At 44.2% G+C, this 12652-nt stretch overlaps 2 pseudogenes; both read right to left on the reverse strand.

Moving 5' to 3' along the window:
• Positions 1-1021: 1021 nt before the first annotated feature.
• LOC142851073 (cytochrome c, somatic-like) lies at positions 1022-1605 on the reverse strand (annotated as a pseudogene).
• Positions 1606-11180: 9575 nt separating this feature from the next.
• Positions 11181-11591, reverse strand: LOC142851376 (small ribosomal subunit protein uS10-like; annotated as a pseudogene).
• Positions 11592-12652: the final 1061 nt, after the last annotated feature.

Below are 12652 nucleotides of genomic sequence, written 5' to 3' on the forward strand. Positions count from 1 at the left end.
TTCCTCCTTGGAAAGAAACCCTCGCTGCCAAGGTGACACTATAACCCAAAAGAGAGCAATACTAGCATCCTCTTTGATGAAAGGAAACTAAGAAGTGAGTCTCCTTTCAAGAAGGGGGTCAGATGTAATTAAATGCAGGAGACACTGGACCACTTGGTACTTAGTTCAGCAGACACAAGGTCTTGGGTTTGGTTCCCAGAATTACAGACCGTGATGCAAATTCTCAATGTGATTATGGGGTGCTTCTGTGGGAAGCCACCTTTTTGACCTCAGAGAACTGTGTGAAGGGTTTTTATTTATTTATTTAATATGTGAAAGCGTTTTGCTTGCATATGTATCCGTGTGCCATATGTGTGCCTGGTGTTCATTATGATCAGAAGAGGTCAGTCACCAGATCCCCTGGAACTAGCATTATGGATGATCGTGTACCACCACGTCGGTGCTGGAAACTGAACCTGAGTCTTCTGCAGGAACAACCAGTGCTCTTACTCACCAAGCCACCTCTCCAGACCTAGATGAAGATTCTTTTTTTTTTTTTTTTTTGTTTTTGAGGCTGCAACCATCACCTTTATTTTAATCCTTCTATAATAAGCTAGCAAAGAATGCCACCAGCAATCACACATGTATAGAAGTTCCAGTTTTGTTTTGTTTCTGCAAGGGTGTTTAAGGACAATTCTGAATCACAATTTAGTCTTAGATAATAAAGAATTAAGAAGTAAGGTCTAAGTTGCTTGTTTCTAAAAGCATTTTAACTTAATGGATCAACTATAACACGTGCCAATACTCTTTATTTGATACATTCTACAGAGACCACAGTAAGGGCCTTTCAATGGTAAAAGGCAGCATCCTTTGACTTAGGGAATTCTAATAAAATAACACCATCGAGTCAAGAATAGACAGTTGCCTCCTGATGTTTAGCCATTGCCTGTAACAGCAGGGAGTACAAACTTTACCACAGGCAAGTCTTCTCGTGTCTAAGATGGTGACAGAATTTCCCCAGCGTTTAAACATATTCATGTCTAATTACATAAATTTAACTATAAAACTATTCAATAGATTTGAGGTGACACCCCCATCTTTGTGGAAAGTAGAACTTTAATAATTAAGTCCAATCTTATCTTGAGAAAGGGGGAGCAATGACGGTGTTCATGCAACTGGAATCGTTACTTTTATAAATATCACATCCACTTTTCTACAAGTCAGTTGTCCTTAATCAGGACTGTCCAACAAAACGTTGTTAGCCGTTCATGATCTGAATTGGGGGGTATGAAGTAAATTACGGTACACGTTAAAAGTCATGAGACATTTGTTTTGTAATAAATAAGGCAGTGGAATTACTCCTTAGCAGCCTTTTTAAGATAAGCTATTAGGTCTGCCCTCTATCCCTTCTTTTTAATTCCAGCGAAGATTATTTTTGTTCCAGGGATGTACTTTTTGGGATTCTCCAAACACTCCATCAGGCATCCTGAGTCCAGCCGCCTGACCTGTCTTCCTCCCAAACAGACCGTAGAGATTTGGTCCAGAGTGTGGCACTGGGCACACTTCCGAACAAAACTCTTCTTGCCTTTCTCAACGTCGCCCATTTTTAATTCGCTCCCGGGTGATCAACACTAGAAATGCTGTGACCCAAAGATGGACATCCCGCTCTCTCCCTAGATGAAGATTCTTGATGAGCTAATGAATCAGTTTGGGCAATAATGCTCCAGGTAAAAGCAAGCTGTCCCTTTTCTGTCCTCCACCTTCTCTCTAACCTTGTTCTGTTAGCTCAAGAATTTTCCTCAATTTCACCTTCCTTGTGTTGACATAAGGAGGTAAGAACTCTCTTGTGAAATTGCTAGGCGAAAATAAGTCTAAAACACACATCTTCTGATAAGAGATCACAGCTTGCAAAACAAGTTTTAAAAAACCTGTAAAAGCCATAAGGTCAGAGAGGACCTTGGACTTCCTACAGGGCAGGAAACCCTGACTGCTTTTAGGACTGGAGTGGGAGGGAAATGGGTGGAGGGGAGGAGGTGAAAAGTTTTAATAAATCAATCAATCAATCAACAAATGCCATAAGGTCATATGATTCTATTTGTGTAAAGGGCATTTGCATGCATGCATATGTGTGTCTGTGTATGCTGTGGATGATTGAAGAAAACAAAACAATAGGACCTAGCAAGATGGCTCAGCAGGTAAACATGTTTGCTGTGCAAACCTAAGGACCTTGTTCTATCTCTACATCCACATAAAGGTAGAAGGAAATGATGGATTTCATTAAAGTTGTACTCCTGACCTTTACACATATGGCATCACATATAAATGCAGACAAACACACATAATGCATCCATACATATAACAATAATAAATAAACTAAAAATTATTTTAACCTTATATTATGCATGGGTGTTTGGCCTGTGTGTTTATATGTGCATCATATGCATGTAGTGCCCATAGGCCAGAGAAGGGTGTTGACTCTCCAGGAACGGGGGTTACAGATGGTTGTAGGCTGGGAATTGAACTCAAATTCTCTGGAAAAGCAGCTAGTGCTCTAAACTGCTGAGCCATTTCTCCAGCCCAAATAGAACTGATGTGGGATTCCCCTCTGTATGCTGTGAATACCATTGGTTAATAAGAAACTGTCTTGGCCTGTTGATAGGGCAGAGTAGAACTAGGCAGGGAAAACTTGTCAGGGCCCACGGGCCCCGACATAGTAAACTATTTTCCCTAACTGGACTGGTAAAAAGGTGCAAGAAATAACCAGACACAGCTTACACCATCATCACAGAAGGGCATCTCAGGCTTTACTCTATTCTGAAGATCTACCCACGTTTATTATATCAAAACATCTCTCAATCCCCACTCTTTCCGGGGAACACGTCTAGGGACAGCACCTGCAATTAAGTCCTCAGAGTCAGCAAACACCTCTCCCCAGGCGTTCTACATTTATAACAAAAGAGAAGGAGTAGCACATCCTGGCTATTGTTGAGGGCAGTGACGGGCTGTCTGCAGGTCTATGTGACCAACTCAGGTGGGTCTATGGCTTCAGAGCCTGGCTGCCACACCATAAAGAAATATGGGCCTACAAAAACTAAACTGAATGCTGGGAGAAAGGAGGCATGTAGCCCCACCAGTGTTGGAAGGAACTTTACTCGGTTAGTCACAGCCTCGTGGCGGAACTTTACCTGGTAAGCCACAGCCTTGTGGCAATACACAGATTAATGGAGATGGGTTAAGATGAGTTAGCCAGAAATATGCTTAAGCCAAACAGTATTGCAAATAATATGGTTTCTGTGTGATTATTTTGGAGCTGAGCAGCCAGGTATTAACTAGCAGTCTCCTACAACATAGAACCATTTTAAATTCTACAAATTCCTTCTCATTCCTGTAGGTTTTCTACCCTCTTTTACTGTATGACTGACTCCATTGAGATGTAGAGTCTATTTGTCTGCCACTTAAACCTGAACTTGCCATATGATTTGCTTTGACCAAAGGCTTATTAGCAACAATGATTAAAGCAGAGAGTTGGAACTGCTTATTCATTAGAGTGCAGCCTTTCTTTCCCTTCCTTCCTTCCTTCCTCCCTCCCTCCCTCCCTCCCTCCCTCCCTCCCTCCCTCCCTTCTTTCTTTCTTTCTTTCTTTCTTTCTTTCTTTCTTTCTTTCTTTCTGTTTTTGTTTGTTTGTTTGTTTTTTGAGACAAGGTTTCTCTGTGAAACAGTCCTGGCTGTCCTGGAATTAGCTCTTGTAGACCAGGTTGGCCTCTAACTTACAGAGCTCTCCCTGACTCTGCCTCTGCCTCTCCAGTGCTGAAATTAAGGGTGTGTGCCACTACCGCCTGGTGAGTGCCGCCTTTCTTATTGCTGGCTGTTCTTCTACCTCCACCTGAGACTGGGTGCCTGCTGGGAAGTGTGTGGCAGTCACCCTACCTGAGCCATCCTCCAGACATGTGAGGACCCCCTAGCCCAACTAGTTTACAGACGTGTGGTCAGGCCATTCTAGATCGTCCAGTCTCTGCTGAACAAGCCCAGACCAGAACTGCTTAACTGTCCCAACTGATCTTGAGCAAATAAAAACGCTTGTTGCTATCAGACACCATGTCTTGCAAAAGCCAACACACACACACACACACACACACACACACACACACACACACAGAATGTCTCTGCAAAGATTTTGTTAATAGTCTATATAGTTTGTCTGGAGGTAAGAAATTTACATCAATAGCATGAATATGAGATTTTTTTCCCCACTGTATTTCTTGGTGTGTGTGTGTGTGTGTGTGTGTGTGTGTGTGTGTGTGTGTGTGTGTGTGTGTATGTGTGTGTGTGTGTTTAAAACAAGAGCTCATGTATCCCAGGCTGGCCTCTAGCTCACTATGAACTCCTGATCTTCTTGTCTTTACCTCCCAAGTGCCAAGGCTATAGACATGAGCTTCCGTGCCTAGCCTCTCCATACCTCTTAAACCACATAAATGGATCTACTCCAAAAAATAAATATAAAGTTGAAATAATTGAATTAGTGAACATTATCAGACCTGACTTGTAGGAAAAGGTAGTTTCAGTTCATAAAGCACACTTGTGAGACTTCAGAAAACAGCAGCTACAACATGAGTGTATAGACTTCTTGTTCAGTTCCCTTTCCTCAGAATGACGAAGACCTTTGTCCCTTAGCACAATGAAAGCTCAGTGTAGTATTTAGTGTTTGACTCTGCTGTGGTTGATGGAAGTGCTTGAGACTTCACAAACCTGTAAGATCCGAAGCATTGTTTCACTTACTTCCTGCTGGGGTCTGACTGAAGTTCTCCTTCTTTTATTGTGGCATTCTGCAACACTCAAGTCTGTTTCATCATGTCCGTCCATCCATCTGTGCCCTGTGCCCCGTCTCTGCCCTCCCCCGCCTGCAGCGCCTGCCATATCCTCTGTTAAATCTGAGTGGGCTTAGAAGAAAGGAAAAGCTTCTGAAGGGTTGAGCAATCTAATTGTGGGGGAGGTGGGGGTGGAGGGGAGGAACCTCAACAGCCATCAGTTCCAGGCACCTGGATGTTCTTCTCCTTTCTGCTTCTTCTTGAGGTCATTCCTTCTTTCTCCCTGCTGCCCAGTTTCTGGGGAATGGATTGCTGAAGAATTGAGAGCCTTAGAGTTCCCAGATCGTTTCTAATCCCTCTGGAATGTGAACTCTGACCCCCAAGAAGGGACTCTAACTGGTGTTGTCTTCCTCTAGATGTCCTACCCATGGCCTGGAAGCTGATTGGGTAAACATCCACCCAGGAGTTAAGGTTTTCAGCAGAGGAGGATGCTGCTTCCAGAAGAGCCTATGCTAGGCACAACTGGAATTCCAGTGGGGGATGGAAAACGGGCTTTAGAAACAAGGAGGGCCTGGGCCTGCATCCTGAGGTTGCTGTTACAATTGTGTGATGTCTCATTTCCAAGCCTGATGATAAGTTTTATCATCCACTCCAACTACCTGGTAGGGTTGTTACAGGGTTTCACCGTGGGCCTAGCCTAGCATCTTCAGCAAGCGCTCAGTGGGCTTTTCTGAGCGCTACTGTGGGCTTTTCTGCCACACAAAACTTGTAGATGGAGCAGAGGGCACTTGCCCACCATGCACAAGGCTCTGGGTTCAATCCTCAGCAGTAGAAAGTCACTTGTACATAAGGTCTCTGCTATTTAGATAAGCCTCCCAGAAGCACTGTGTGTTGAAAATTGGATCTCAGTCTATGACACTATTGAGAAATGCTAGGAAAAAAAAAAGAGAGAAATGCTAGAACCGTTAGAAGATAGGTCGCAGTGGAAGGAAGTTTGGTCACTGGAGGTATGCCTTCAGAAGAGGATTTTGGGGACTGGCAAGATAGCTCAGAGGGTAAAGACACTTGCTACCAAGCCTGATGACCTACGTTCAATTTCCAGATCCTACATGGTGATCTGACTGTCACAGGTCCTTTGGCCTCCACTCTTGTGCTAGGGCATGCGCTTTATACATGCAAATAGTGTTCTTAAGAAAGGTGGGTATTTAGACTCAGTGCTTCCTCCCCCTCCTTTTCCTTGCTTACCAGCCTCTCCCATCATGTGCCTCCCTCCATGATCTGCCTTACACAGGAGCAAAGACAACAGGGCCAAACAACCAGACCCTGAAATGCCTGAAGCTTTGAGCCTAAGCAAATCTTTTTCTTTACTTGCTTGCCTCAGGACTTTGTCCCAGGGATGGAAAGCTGACTGATGCAGTCTCAGAATACAAAGGAATGAAAGAGACTTTAGACATGATTTTCTCATCCCCAAGTCCCAGACTATAAATGAGATGTGTTCTGAGCAGCTTGAAAGACCCCCGGTGTGGGGAGACTCTCACTCAAGTCTCGGGATAACACGACCCCCCAGGAACTCACAAGAGACTGTCCTTGCTGCAATCACACAAGGTTTATTGACAGGACAGGAACCGGTGCACTGGGACCGAAATTCATTTCCCATGCAGGGGTGGAGAGTTCGACCAGGTAGTTGGGAGAAGGGGTATTTAAGGGAAGAAAACCGATAACCCAAAGGAGGTAGGGAGGGCGTCATTGGAAAATTAAAAAAATACCAGTCATAATCACGAGGGGGTAACTCCCTGTTTCTCAAGATTATTCTCAAGATTATAATCTAACTTTATCTTCAGCTAGTTCCTGAAACAGAGTCACTGAACCGGCTAATCTAGATTTTTGATTCTTCTCTCCCTGCTTAGAATTTTGGCTCTATTTTTTTTTTTTTTTTTTTTTGCTAGAGGGGTCTGGATTTATCCGGGTCTTTCACAGCTAACAGACAAATTTGGGGAATAAAAACAAAAGAAAGTGTAAGTCCAGGTCCCGGTCTCTGGCCTCCATCTTTGGAGGCCCAGTCCCTGTGCCCACCAAGCCTTGGCTCCTTCCCCAAGGAGTGTCAAGATGAGCCCACCAAAATCTTGACTATTCTCCAGTCTACTTAAACCGTGTCCCCGGAAGGTCCCCTCATGGTCTCTTTCCTCTCCCTTCGGTGGTTGCATTCGTGGCTTCCGGGTTTCCCCTCGGGGCCACCCGAAGGCACAGGAATCCCATTAATCCTGGAGATTTTTCATTTGGCTTGTTGTGATTTGGCTTGATTGGGATTTTTGCATCGGCAGAGAGCTCGTGTTAGGAAAACTTCCTAACAGAAAGCAGACTGGCGAGGTGGCTCATCAGGTGATGGTACTTTCTGTCAAGTCTGATGACCGTGAGTTGGATCCCTAGGTCCCACAATGGTAAAGGAGGAAACAAATTCCCTAAGTCATCTTCCAACCTCAGAATACCTACCCATATGAAAATGTAACTTTAAAAAGTTTTAAGAAGGGCTGTAGAGATGGCTCAGCGGTTAAGAGCATTGCCTGCTCTTCCAAAGCTCTTGAGTTCAATTCCCAGCAACCACATGGTGGCTCCTAACCGTCTGTAATGAGGCCTGTTACCTTCTTCTGGCCTGCAGGCATACATGTACACAGGATATTATATACATAATAAATAAATAAATATTTTTAAAAAAAGTTTTAAGAAAACATTTTCCATGATGTTAAGGTATTAAATTTAAGTTCTCTCTCTCCTCTCTCTCTTTTGTTTTTTTTTTTTGTTGTTGTTGGTTTTTTTTTTTTTTTGGTTTTTCGAGACAGGGTTTCTCTGTGGTTTTGGAGCCTGTTTTTTTTTTTTAATCTGTTTCTGTTTCTGTTATTTTTACTTGGTCCAAGACTTGAGAGGGGCTCCAGGGTGTTACAAAGCTGCTAGTGCCTTCTCGAGAGGTTCGGGTAAGGTCCTGAGGTGGGCTGGTGCAGAGCAGAGGAGGGAGCCCCTGGGAAGGAGAGGCCTTCTAGTCATGCTTGAAAGTGAGTGGCTCAAAGAGATCCTCACCCAGAGACTCCTGGGGCCCAGCCAGCCTGAGGAGGTTGGTCAGGTAGTTGGCCACCTTCTTAATGAGCTTTGCCTTCTCATCCAGGAAGTCAACCCTCAGTTCCACATGCTAAAACAGTTTTATAATACATTGGTGGCAGTAGATGGCACCGTACTTAGCATGTTTGACAAAAGGGGGCCATGCTAAACTGATTTCCATTTCTCACTTCTCCATGAGAAGCTTCAGTTCAGCTTAACTCATTTTGTGTATGGACATGAACATGCATGTTCATTCATACATGGGAGTACATGCGTGTAGAAGGTCAGAGGGCAGCATTGGTTGTCTTCCTCCATTAATCGCTACCTTATTTTTTGGGATAGAGTCTCAAGTACCTCTGTCTCCATGCCTGGCTCTTTTTTGTGGCGGGGAGGATTTCAAGATGGGGTCTCACTGTGTGGCTCTGGAAGTCCTGGAACTTCCTCTGTAGACGAGGATGGCCTCGAACTCACAGAGATCCACCCGCACTCAGGAGGCAGAGGCAGGGGGATCTCTGTGAGTTTAAGACCAACCTGGTCTACAGAGTGAGTTAAAGGACAGCCAGGGCTACATAGAGAAACTTTGTCTCAAAAAACAAAACAAACAAACAAACAAAAGGGTCAACCTGTTCCAGTGTTAACTTTCAGGAGTCCTAAAGTTTAGTGTTTTATATTTTTGTCTCTAATCCATTTTAATTCGATTTTTATGAAAGACTTGAGACCTTGACTTCATTCTTTTTCCAATAAGGAAGTCCAGTTTTTGTATGGCTATTTATTGAAAAGATTAGCCGTCTTCTGCTGCTGCATGGGCTCTTCTGTCAACGCCCAGACGACTGTGTTTGTGTGTGTCTGTTCCAGGACTCTGGCTCTCTTCCATTGACCCATTTGTGTATTTTTTTTTCCTTCAACACCACAGTCTTGATTCCTGAAACTTTATTGGAAACTTGAAGTCAAGTTGTTCATTATTATTTTTTTTGTAGAAAACCAGATGCTTCCAAAAGCATAAAAATATATGAACCAAATAATAAAAAATACACTTAGCCGACGCACACAGAAATAACTGGACTTGTGTCTGCTCTTGAGGATCTCTGAGTCAGCAAAGGAAGCAACTAACGCTAACAGCAGTGTAAGCAAAACAGTGAGTTTGGTGGGGAGAGGTGGGAGTGTCAAGGAGAAGCAGGGGGTGTGGAGGGGTGAGACGAGCTGGAAGTTTGTACTGAGGCTGAAAAATGAGGATGTTGAAAATGTTTCCACAGCATAAAAGGGGGAGGAAAGTGGAAACAGAGAGGGAAAGAGATAAGAGGGGGGAGGAGGGGGAGAACAGGGGGGGATCCAGAAGGTCAAGTTGGGGGAAGGACGGAGAGGGAGAGCAAAGAAAGAGATACCTTTAATAGAGGGAGCCATTATGAAGTTAACAAGAAACCTGGCCCCAGGAAAATCCCCAGGAATCCACAAGGATGACCCCAGCTAAAAATCTAAGCAGTAGTGGAGAGGGTGCCTTAATTGACCTTCCCCTGCAATCAGATTGACATCATAGAACCATCATCCAGAAACTGATGGAAGCAGATGCTTCCACAACTAACTACGGGGCTGAACTCCTGGAGTACAACGGAAGAGAGGGAGGAGCGACAACGTGAGCAAAGAGGTCAAGACCACGATAAGCACTCATCAGAAGTTCAAGGACATCTTCAGCTACGGATCAGGTTTGAGGCCAGCAGGTGTCGTAAAGGGATGAGATATGAGATCTGGATATATGAGATCCTGTCAAGAGGAGGAAAAGGAAGACGATGGTGAGGAGGAGGAGGGAGTGTTGACACAAGAGGAAGCAAGTACACGGGTTCACAAGGGGTCGAGCTATTCTAAGGAGTTAGGCTTCAGGTTGCTGAAAAGCCTAGAGACCATTAAGCTAAGAACACGGTCATTTAGGAGGTATTTATGGAGTACCTGTTGTACATCAAGCACTGTTACACTGAAAGTACAGCTGGTACTAGGAAGAAAAACTTCTGGATCCCATAGTTGTTTTATATTGTAAATTTTATTTTCTTTGGCAACACTGGGCATTGAACCCAGGGCTACATAGAGTCTGAGAAAACACTCTACTGCTGAGTTACATCCCCAACCCCATCCATGCTTGTATCTTAGCTGGGGAGACAGACTCAAAGGCTATGAAGAAATAAAAATGGGTTATAGAAAGTGACAGAGAACTGGAAGAGATGAGCTGCGTAGAGAGACAGGTTATGGACAACGTGAGAAAACTGGAAGCCAAAGACACAGTTCATCTTCCCAGATGAACATGTGGTTTTGCCCACAGCAAGCACAGCTAAGAAACAGCAGAGCTTGGTATTTATAAAGCTGCCCTTAAATGGAAGCACACAGGGCTGCTGGTCCTCCCTGATGATGTAAGCCTGAGTTTTAAAAAGCAGTGAGTGATGTAGCCAGGATTTGGCTTCCTTCTCAGATCTGTCAGGACCTTTCTTGTACCAGTGGATCAGGGAGCAGGGTGGATGCCAAGTTAAATGGGCAGCTGGGCTTTGGTCAGGTCACACCCCACCGGCGGGTCCTGTATCACTGGCTGCATCAGTTAGGAACTGAGTAAGAGCCCATGCCTCTGATGGAGCAAGAACATTCTTCCCTTGCCAATCTCTACCCCAGACTATAACACCAGCAAGAAGGAGCCAATGGCATCTCTGAAACAAGGGCATTTGTTAAGGCTGATAACCAATGATAAGAAGGATCCAGAAGAAAAGAGTTCTAAGATGACAGAATGAGAAGAGGGTAGTCCATGGAGCACAGGAAGCACAGAAAGACAGTGTGGCTGGGCGTGCAGAGAGCAGGGGGTCTGCTGACATGAGGTGTTGGAGGGAAACAGCAGGCTGGTCACTCAAGAGCTTCAAGGCTCGGTGAAGTTTTTTAAGTTACACTCAGAAGTCACTGAGGGGTCAGCAATATGACATGAGTGTTGTTCACAGATACTGATCAGGTACAGGGCATTCCCTTCTGCTCCTGTGCTGTGGGGTTCTCAGAATGAAGCCTGCCAATTGCCTTTCCTAATCGCTGAGCTATTCACACGGTGTTTCCCCTTTGTCGTGTTAATGTATTGATTAACTACTGACTGATTTTAGATTGAATGTTCCCGGGATAAAGTCTACTTCTCCATATCTTTTTATTTTGTGTGTATAAGCAAAGACTGATTTTTCGTCTCATGTTAACCCAGACCCAAATAATCGCACAAAAACTATATTAATTACAACATTGTTTGGCCAATGGCATAAGCGTATTCCTAGCTAACTCTTTTTTTTAAACAACCAATTAAGTCAATTTATTAAAATAGTTGAGTAAAGCATCTGCAATGGTGACTTCAACCTCCAGGCGCTCAATACCGATGGACGTAATCTGTTTAACAATCTCGGAATGGCTGTGCAAGTCAATGAGTCACTTGTGGATTCTCATTTGGAAACCATCCCACGTCTTGGAACCTTCACCACAAGGTGTTTTTCTTGTAGTGATCCTCAGTGTCTTGGTAGGCATGAGCACCAGCCGCTTCACTTTCAAGTTCTTCTCCTTGGCGCCTCTGATCAGGTCAGCACACACCTTCTCCAGCGACTTCACATTGCGGCTGGTGAGCGTGATCTGGATCCGGTGGATCGGCGCCTCGGGCTCCACGGGGCGTCTTCCCCGTGTCTCTGAAGGCCATGGCTGCAGTGTGGGCTTCCTGACCGACTTGTTCCTCGGTGGGGGAGCCAACAGTCGTGAATCAGGATGGGAGCAGGCCCAGCGGAGCTCCGCGGCTCACACCACCACACGTCAGAAAGGCCCTAGCTAAATGTCTTAAATTAACCCATTTCTATTAATCTGTGTATCACCATGAGACTGTGGTTCACAGGTAAGGTTCTGACATCTTTCTCTTTTGGCAGCTACATGGCGTCTGCCTGACTCTGCCTTCTTTCTCTCTGTATTTTTGTTTGGATTTCCCACCTAGCTATATTCTGCCCTGCCATAGTCCAAAGCAGTTTCTTTATTAACCAATGGCAATAAAACATATTTATAGCTTACAGAAGTGAATCCCTTATCATATGTGGGTGTGTGTTTTATGCCTGTAGACACGTGTGTGTGAGTGTGCATGTATATGTGCAGGTAGGTATTCATGTATACGTGGAAGCCAACGGCTGATATTGGGTGTCTTCCTCTATCACTCCACCACCTTATTTAAAAACAACACCAACAGAAGTGGTGCATTTATTCGTTTGTTTGTTTAGTGTGTGAGCGTGTATGAGGTGGGGGGTATGCATGTGTACCATGATACGTGTGTGGAAATCACAGGACAATTTGCAGGAGTCAGTTTTCTACCCTCATCCTTTGCAGCATGTACTGTAATTTGTTTTTTGATGTTGGTTGAATATCCGGGGGTCGGGGGGAGGCGTGAATTCTCAAAGTGTTAATTTGCGTTTCCTCGAAGGCTAAGGATGTTGAACCTTTTTAAAAGTGTTTCTCAACCATCTGTGTTTCACCTTTTGAGAAATCTCTGCTTAGTTCAGGACCCCCAGTTTTTTTTTAATTGGGTTATTTTTTTTGGATGTTCAGTTTTTTTAGTTCCTTATATATTTTAGATATTAACCATCTATCTAATGTGTAATTGGTAAAGATCTTTCCCCATTTTGTAGCCTGCCACTTTGCCCAAATGATGGTGTCCTTTGCCATACAGAAGCTTTTCATCTAGATGAGGTCCCATTTATTTATTTACTAAAATTTTTCATTTACTTATTTATTTTACAGCCTGGCCA

Source organism: Microtus pennsylvanicus, chromosome 5, assembly GCF_037038515.1.
Source record: "Microtus pennsylvanicus isolate mMicPen1 chromosome 5, mMicPen1.hap1, whole genome shotgun sequence".
Taxonomy (NCBI): Eukaryota; Metazoa; Chordata; class Mammalia; order Rodentia; family Cricetidae; genus Microtus; species Microtus pennsylvanicus.